Source organism: Triticum aestivum, chromosome 7D, assembly GCF_018294505.1.
Source record: "Triticum aestivum cultivar Chinese Spring chromosome 7D, IWGSC CS RefSeq v2.1, whole genome shotgun sequence".
Classification (NCBI taxonomy): Eukaryota; Viridiplantae; Streptophyta; class Magnoliopsida; order Poales; family Poaceae; genus Triticum; species Triticum aestivum.
This window is the reverse complement of record NC_057814.1, coordinates 134,993,376-135,002,258: the sequence shown is the minus strand read 5'-3', so window position 1 is coordinate 135,002,258 and position 8,883 is coordinate 134,993,376.

Below are 8,883 nucleotides of genomic sequence, written 5' to 3'. Positions count from 1 at the left end.
GCATGCAACATTCCGATCATTTTGTGCGGTTCCACTAGAATAGAGTTGAGCATCCCTGTTCCAAATATATTAAGTGTGATTACGATAACAGAGGACTGCTGATGAAACAATAAACACACAAAAAGAAGCTCGCCACCTTTGCATTCTCTCTTAAGACTAACTAGTTGGAGAAGATTAGGCTCGGAGTTGGATGAGGAGGATAGAGCAACACCAATCTCCCTTTGTGCAGTCGCACTGAAATGTAGAGACGTTGCCCGTGTGACATTTTAGTACAACCGCACAAAACACTCTTAAGAAAAAAGTGATTTGTGCAGTTCACCAAAAGGTCGCAATAGCAACGAGGTGAAATGGATAGCCCTGTTTGCAAAAAAGAGGTAGAAAGGAAACAATTACTGGCCAATAACAGTTGATGACACATACAACAAGAAAAAAGAAGCATATTCCTTGTCCTAAGGGAAGATAACAACATGGTTGTGTTTGTCTAAAACGGTGTGAGCACGAGGTTGCAATATGGAAAGTACGCCGGACGACCTACGTTTTGGGCAAAGAACTATGGAAGATCCACATGCAAGATTTTCCACATGCAACGACGTGGGAAGACGGGCAGTGGAGCAAGGCCGGAGGGGATACCTGGGGGTCGTCGGGATGTAACTAGGTGAGCGGCGGTGGGCGGGGTCTACCCATACTGCAGCAGCGAGCAGGTGGCGTAGGCCCTACCACACCAGAGCTTTGTCAGAGAGAACGGCGGGTACCGCAGATCGGGACGTGCTGCCTCGGCGCCGTCGAATGGAGAAACGATGCACATCCTCCCTTTCCGCCAGCGGACGGGATGCGGCCGGATCAGTGACCAACGGTGGGGGAGAGAGAGGCCACCGCCGCCTTGTGTGAGATACTCTGAAGAGAGACAAACCTAGGCAGGCAGGCTCCATTGTATATAGTGGAGCGGACTACCTTTTTCTCCATAAAAATTGTTTTATATTCTGTGTACGTGCCATTGAGCGATATAACTTTACTTAAAAATAACGCGCCAATGCATCAAGTCGAACTTTGTTTCGTGCACACGTGGTACACGACCTCCGTAGGTAAACAACCGCTACACGCGTTCAAATTAGCACGTGGGCTGCCATTTCGTACAGAAATGAGCTCCAGCGTGTACCCGCGCGGGTGTGGCTGGGCACGAAGCGTGAGTACGTGCACTTCTCTTCATGTACGTACAGCACCTACGTGGGGTTGTGTGAGAGAGATACAAACGTAGAGAGATATAGTGTGTGGGTTTGTGAGTGTTTTTTGTTGGGGGGTCAATAAAAAATGTAACATCTGCAATGTGTGTGAAATAGAGTCCTGGATATATCATATATATATAGAGGGGGCGATCCAGGAGAAGAGAGTGGAGGTATCATCGGCTTGAGGTATCCATAGAATCGAAGAGAGGGATGATGTGTGTGTGTGTGCGCGCGCGATCGATAAATGGTGCCATCGAATTTGTGTGTGCCCACGTCAAAGATATAGAGTGGCTGGCCTACTGGAACATGAGAGGGGACAGGTGCAGTTTTTCTCTGTGACATGGATACCTCCCTACAACGCTCGACTATCGGTGTGTGGTGGGGGGGAGGCCTAATTAATTATAGAGGTACAATGGCTGGTATATGTGTGGAGGAGGAGAGAGGCCTACCTTATGTATTAAGGGAGATCAATCGGCATCCATGCATATGTGTAGGAGAGGAATAATGTTGGGAGATAGACAGAGCTAGAGTGTTGGAGGGGGTGGTACTGGAGTTGCTTCTAACAAATGGTGGGAGACAGTGGCGGACCTAGGAATGGGCCAGGCCCCAGGCGAACTGGGCCAAGGCCCAGGCAGCTTAGTTGACTGTAGCGTTTTATTGTAGCTACAGTGTTGAAATATACAAAGGAGACGGGCCTTACGCCCCAGGCCACCACCCCTTCTGCCTGGGGCCTAAATCCGCCCATGGTGGGAGAGGCTTGCTAGACAAACGAAGGGCACGCCTGCAATATCAATAAGAGAGGGGATGGCTGCCTGTCTGTTCACGTGCGTGCGAGAGACAGGTCAGGAGGCATGCACGAATGATGAGGGGGATGATATGGCTGTGGTAAGCAGACGTAACTACATAGGAAGGTCAATCGTCCTTTGTCAGAGAAAGGAGAGACATAACTTGTGAGGTACGTCTACCTAGGTATATGTAGGGAGATCGATCGGTATACATGCATGTATGTGTTAGAAGCAAATAAGGCCTGGGAGAAGGATAGAGAGAGAGGGATGCATCTAGGAGGTGGTGCAAGAGGCATACTATATCGAGGGGAAGGAGTGTGCGAGTACGAGATCGATGAAAAGAGTGGTGGGAGTGAGGCATGGACGGTGAGAAGAGAAGAGGGGAAGCTTGTGTTTGTGGTAGGCACACCTGGCTAGAGAGGCATATCGATCGATGTGTGCCGTAAAGAAGGAGCTGGGGGGCTACACACACCATGGGTGAATGACCTAAAGTGAAAAGACGAATTTGTGCGATGGAGCTAGAGAATGCTGAGGGAGGGTGAGAGGGCTTAGGGCGTGTGCATGCACAAGAGAAAGTTAGCGCTAGCTACAAAGGTAAGAGGATTGTGTGGGTGTAAAAGACAAATTCAGATCATAATTCATTATAAAAAGTGAATTCAGATATTTTAAGAATTTATCATAGTGTTTTAAACCGACGCATGCGTGAATATATATAACGGTGATACACATGGTGTGATTATGAACATGTTATACTACATATAATATATTTTATCTCTACTCTTATAAAAAACAGAGTTGTTGATGATGGTGTGCCTGCCATCCTGCAATATAGGCCATCCGATTTATATCTGACAGATAGGAAGGACACTATGGCAATTTTGAAAAAAAGATACCCACACCCCTCTCCATATTTGCAAATAAGGCCTCCCCTTGATCATGTTGATGTTCCGTGGAACGCATGGGCATCTTGCTACTACTTATAATATATAGAACATTGATTATAATTTGGGCTAATGTGTGGCTTTTGCAGCTCAGGGCTAAATACTTGTCATAATGTAGGGGGCGGGGCACTATACTTTGTGTGATAAAGAAGGTGTACGTATGGAACATGGTTTAGCTTATGAATATATAGTTAGTACATCAAATGTACTATTATTTGGAATCAACATCAAGTGTATTCAAAAAATTGAATTCGAGTTCATATAGTACACATAGTCCATATCTATCTCTATAGTAATCATGTGGTGTGTTGTTAAGGTAATACACGAATGATGGTTGAAGTTGGCAACAATCATGATTGTATATTCTTATTGAAATGGTGAAACAAATTCAAATTTAGTTTGAATTGCAGTGGTAGTATAGACATTTGGAATGCTCTAAAATATTGGTATGAGCAGGTTACATGCATTATATAGCCAATGAAAAAATTTAATTGGACATAACATGTTGGTATGAGTAGCTTTGAATAGCATTTGTATAGTAAAACGGGGCAAGACTCTCTCTTTGTGTGGCGTGAATAGTTTTAGTTTCTTTGTTTTTGTCATTGAGGGACGTGTGAATTAATTTGGTACGTATATTACACGTTAGGCTTGTCCCTAAAATTCAACCCACGCCTTGTTATATCCCGAAAATTCAGATATCGTGCTGCCAGAACTGGCGTCTTCACAACCCGCGCCGTGCTATCCCGAAATTACAACGCGTGCGAAAACTCCCTCCAGCTGCCAAATCCCGACACACGAAATCCCCCTTCTAACCCTGAGCCGAAAGGGCTACTAGTTCAATCAGTGGGGGTACTTTTGTAACACACCCTACATTTCGGACAAGCGCGTCCCGAAGTCATGGTTCCCCCTCCCATCGCCTCCTTTTCGCCATTCAAAATCCCAGGCCACCATAACCTCTCTGCTCCTGCCTCGAAACCCCACCCTCCTCCGTCCACCACCTCACCACTGCCCAGCCGGAGCTTCTTCCCTGACGACATCGTCCACCGCAACAGCTCGACGTCCCTCATCCACCTCCCCGGATGAGGATCCGTCGTCCATCTCGTCGTCCCGCCGGTTCAGCCGCCCCGTCCTCCACCTCCAAGGAGCTTCTCCGACGATCGCTCGTCTATCGCGGCTACTCCATCCCCACAACGCCGCCTTAACCTGCTCCACTGGAACCGCAGTATCCTCACCGACTCCTCGGAAAAAGCTGAGGCCTACTCGGCGCCACCAAAGAGGTTGTACACTCATCGCATCACACCTTCTCCTTAACTCGACCTCCCGGCGCCGACGGTGCTCCATCCCGCACCCCCATGGAGCGGCTACCTCGAAGCCGGCGCCATGGGCGACATCTCCACGGCGGCTCTCCCCTAGTGTGAGGCCCCTTCGGCGGTGGTGTCCATACCAGTCGGATCTGCTGCTGCTGCTCCGGCTCTCGCTCGCTCGCCCAGCTGCTGCTGCTCCGACTCTCGCTCACTCGCTCGCTCGCGCTCCATCTGCTACTACGGCTCTCGCTCGCGGTGCTGCCACTGCTCCGGCTTTCGCTCGCTCGCGGTGCTGCCACTGCTCCGGCTCTCGCTCGCTCACGCTACTGCTGCTGCTCCCCCCCTCGCTCGTGCTGCTGCCCTGCTCCGATTTAGCTACACTTCAGTCGACTGAATCGAATTTTGGGTCAGTCGATTTTTAGGGGGTGGGGGGGCTCGCCGAAGTTAAGGAAGAACCACCCGCATCGGGGAGGGGGGCTCCCCGCAGAGGTACCCCACTATCTATCTTAGGGTTCAGGGTGGGGGGCGGTGGTCGCCAGCGGTGGGGGGCACGGGGGTGGGGCGATGGCGTGGGGATCGCCGGAGAAAAAGCTCGAGCGGGGAGGGGGGGGCTAGAGGGTTGGTTGGGGCGGTGGCGGACCTATAGTGGGGAGTTGTTTCAGGGCGGCGAGGCAGCGAGGCGTCGCGGGGGCCGGCGGCGAGGCCGATGGTGGCTGGCGGCTCAGGGGGTGCAGGTTGAAGATGAACTGCAGGCCCTCCCTAAACTACATGTCAAGTGCCTCTCTGCTACCATTGTGTTCAGTTTCGACAGTAACATTCAGATTCGACAGTAAATTTCAGTTTCGACAGTTTAGTCAGGTGGTTTTTGGTGATGTAAATTTTATATCTATTTTACATCATCTATTGGCAATGCTATTAGAATCCCACTTGAGATTAACGATGTCTGTCTTGTGCTGCTTCAGCCTTGACGTCTTACGGCTCACCGGAGCTGCTCCAACAACAGAATGATCCATCACAACAGAGCAGTGCCCTGGACACCGTCTACAGATTCCTCAGATCTTCCTCCACACCTCCGACAGCCACCTCTGCCTCAACTTCTTCAGCGACCAACCCAATGATGTTGAGGTCGACACGGCTACGACAAAGAGGTTGTACACATGTTGCATCACTTATTACTCTACATTCATGTCGATCCATTAGGGTATTTTGGTTCAACGGAAAAACATAGCAATAGGAAATTTCCTATGGCACTCTACTATTCAATTATTCATGCATTTTATTGAAAGGAATGGAGCAAAACATCCACCTGGACCTACTTTTCAAAATCCTATGCATGAAAACAAGACCAAGTGCATTAGTGGCAGAATAACATTCTAACTGTACACGCTTTCATATCGTTTCACTTTATTTTGGCGATGTTCCTTTGCATTCCTCTGCTCTTCCAATTCCTGTGAACCAAACACCCAAGTTGACAGAAATCCTGTGTTTACAAATGCTTTGTTTACCACGTGCATTCCTATCCTATTCCGCTGTTTTTCCTATCCCGACGTTTTTAGAATCACGCAAGCCAAATGAGCCCTTACAAAATTACTTCAGTTATAGGTAGGCGTCGAAGGAAACTTTTTGTGGTTTGTCCTGCTCCTGCCGCGACGTCGTCCACCTCACCTGAGCTGCTCCATCAACAGAAGCATCCACCAAACCAGACATCACGACTCCTGACCATCTTTCGCCGCCTCAGATCTCCTTCCCTGCCGGCGGCACCCACCGCAACGGCATCACCATCATCGACTCAGCAGATGAACCTGAGGAGTACACGGGTCCACAAGAGAGGTCACACTCTTTTGTTTATGCTTATGTTATGCATTGCTTAAAATTACCTGCTACTTTATCGTCCTGTTCACCTCTTAGACTCCAAGTCAGGTCCAAATTAATGTTCAAACTTGAGTTCTGAATTAGTTGTGGGGCACATATCGAGGCAGCAATGAATAGTATCTCTGTCTAATATCTGGTTCACCTAGGGTATGCCTATGTGGTTCATCTTGGGTGGGAAACAAATAGTAAAGCAATCATCATCTGTCTTTTTATTAAATTAAAGCAATCATCAGCCTGCTATCATTATTTTTGGATCCATCCACTGGTTGTTACCATCACTCTAGATTTCTGCATGCTCTCCTTACATAATCTCACCATATTTTTTTGTATGCATGTCAGATATTGTACACAGTCATGCTAAACATGTAGAGAAAAAGAGAAGAGTTTTGCGCAGCAATACAATGTCATGCAGACATCGCTCCATGGTGGGTTCAATGGCAAACCCTCCCACCCCCCTCTCCAAATTGTAATCGAGAGGAAGATATCTGTTCTGAGGAGGATTCAGACGCAGCTGACCACTCCTATTCACCCCCAAGGTGTTTTCTCTACCTTGGCATGATGATGTTAGTCATATCATGCATATGTTGCCTTGCAGTGCCTACTTTTGACATCATATATGTCATCTGCTTAGTTTAGACATGTTCTGTAATGCCACCTGTTTAGTTTCTATATCATATATGGGAATTATGCAGTCTCATTTTTTTTAGCCAGCCATAATATATGTGAAATGTACAATGCCATCCTGTTTAACCAGGCATCATATATTTGAATGATATCTTGCCCATCCTTTTCTTCATTACATTTCCATTTGTCGACAATGTTTGTACATTAAACTACTCTTCCCGTGAATCAGCCATTTGGGTGGGAGATGGAAAAATCTGGAGTGAAAACAAGGCCTTCAGAGCAGACAGTGCTACCTGTCGAAGCAGATCTCTTGTTGGGTCCCGATAGCTCCTCAGAGATGGATTCAGAGACAGATGACCAGTCCTATTCCCCCACCGAGGTGTATGCTCTAACTTGGCACGGTTATACTGCTCATATCATGCATATGGTGTCTTGCATTGCATAGTTTAGACATCATATACACAATATTCAACACCATGTTCTTAGTTCAGACATCATATCGAATGCCCTCTGTTTAGCATATAAATCACATATGTGAATTAAATCATGCGATCCTGATTACTTAGATAACATGTATGTGAATTATGTCATGCGATCCTGTTTAGTTATTCATCATATCTTTGAATTATGTTATGCTATGCTATCCAGTTTAGATAGACATCATATATGTGAAATTATGTCATGCTATCCGTTTTAGTTAAACAATATACATGTCAACTATTTCATGCCCTCTTTTTTCCACACTATCTATTGCATCTGTCTCTCATACAATGTCTGTACATTCAACTATGTTTCCTGTTTATCAGCCATTAGAATTGGAGCGGGCGATGCTAGTATCTAGCGGAGTAAAAACACGGTCTTCAAATAAAACAGTTCTACCTCTTGGTGGAGATAGCACCCCGGTTGTACATGCACGAGAACCAGCCCTACCACACATAACCCAGACTCTCGCAGATTGTACCCCTACTGCGATGGTCAGAGAACCAGCTTCCCAATCTAACCCCAACCCCAGCAGATAGTAACCCAGTTCCTGTTGACACAACACCATCTCCACCATAGAGCTCCCAAACAAGAGCAGTTAGTAAGGGAGCTCCAGTGCCCAAAGGGCCAGTACTACCACGGCAAACCCCAACTCCACCAGTTAGTACGCCTATTCCTGTGGAGGAAGCACAACCAGCCAGTCGTAGTTTAGCATCTATCGCATTTGATGTTGTGAAATCCTATGTGCGTATCTTCCCATCTTGGAAATATTATACTAAAGATGAAGGAAAATGTCAGTTGCAGGTGTTTGTCCAGGAGTTATGTGTAAGTAATGTTATTCATGGCAATTACTTTGCTTTGTCCCATACATTCTACCTCCATGGTGGTTATAATACAGCAAATTTTCCCATTTTTCTCTATAGAGAAGGACCGATTTGGAAACTCAGGATGAGGTTACCTGTGCTAATACCTCTGCTATCTTCAAGAATGCTTGGTGGCAGTATCAGAATTACCTGAAGAAAACGTACTTCACTGGCAAAGAAACTCATCAAACTCCCTTTCGTTCTCCTAAGACACATTTACTGGACGATGACTGGGAACGCATTGTTCTGTACTGGTCCCGAACCAAGAATGTGGTAAGGTCTATGAGCTCATTTTTTAAGTACTATATTCTTGTGTCTTACAGTACTCTGTTCATATAGAACACGTGCTTAAACCTGAAGAACAATTGTTCTAATTTAAGATTCCATTGCTATCGTGCATGCTGCTTTGCTCTTGTATCATTGTATTTACTCATACGAACTTATTTTTAAATTGAAGGATCCAATCGAAACTCCAATGGCATAGCAGGTATGTTCACACATGTTTCTTTAACAGGTTTGGTCTTATCAATAGCTCTGTTGATTTCAATTTCAGTTGTGTATACAGTTGACTTCTCATATCATGCACATTACCAGCATCACAACAGAGCCAATAATCTTATTGTTCATGTAGACCCGTTGTACCCATCTGAAATCTTGTTGTGCCGTGTAGTTTCCCACGCTTTGCATTCTCTCACTGCTGCTTTGTCTTGAACTGATATGATTTGAACCGTGTCTCTATTTTGATTTGGCAATACAATGCAGCGACCATAGGACACAGATATATGTTTGTT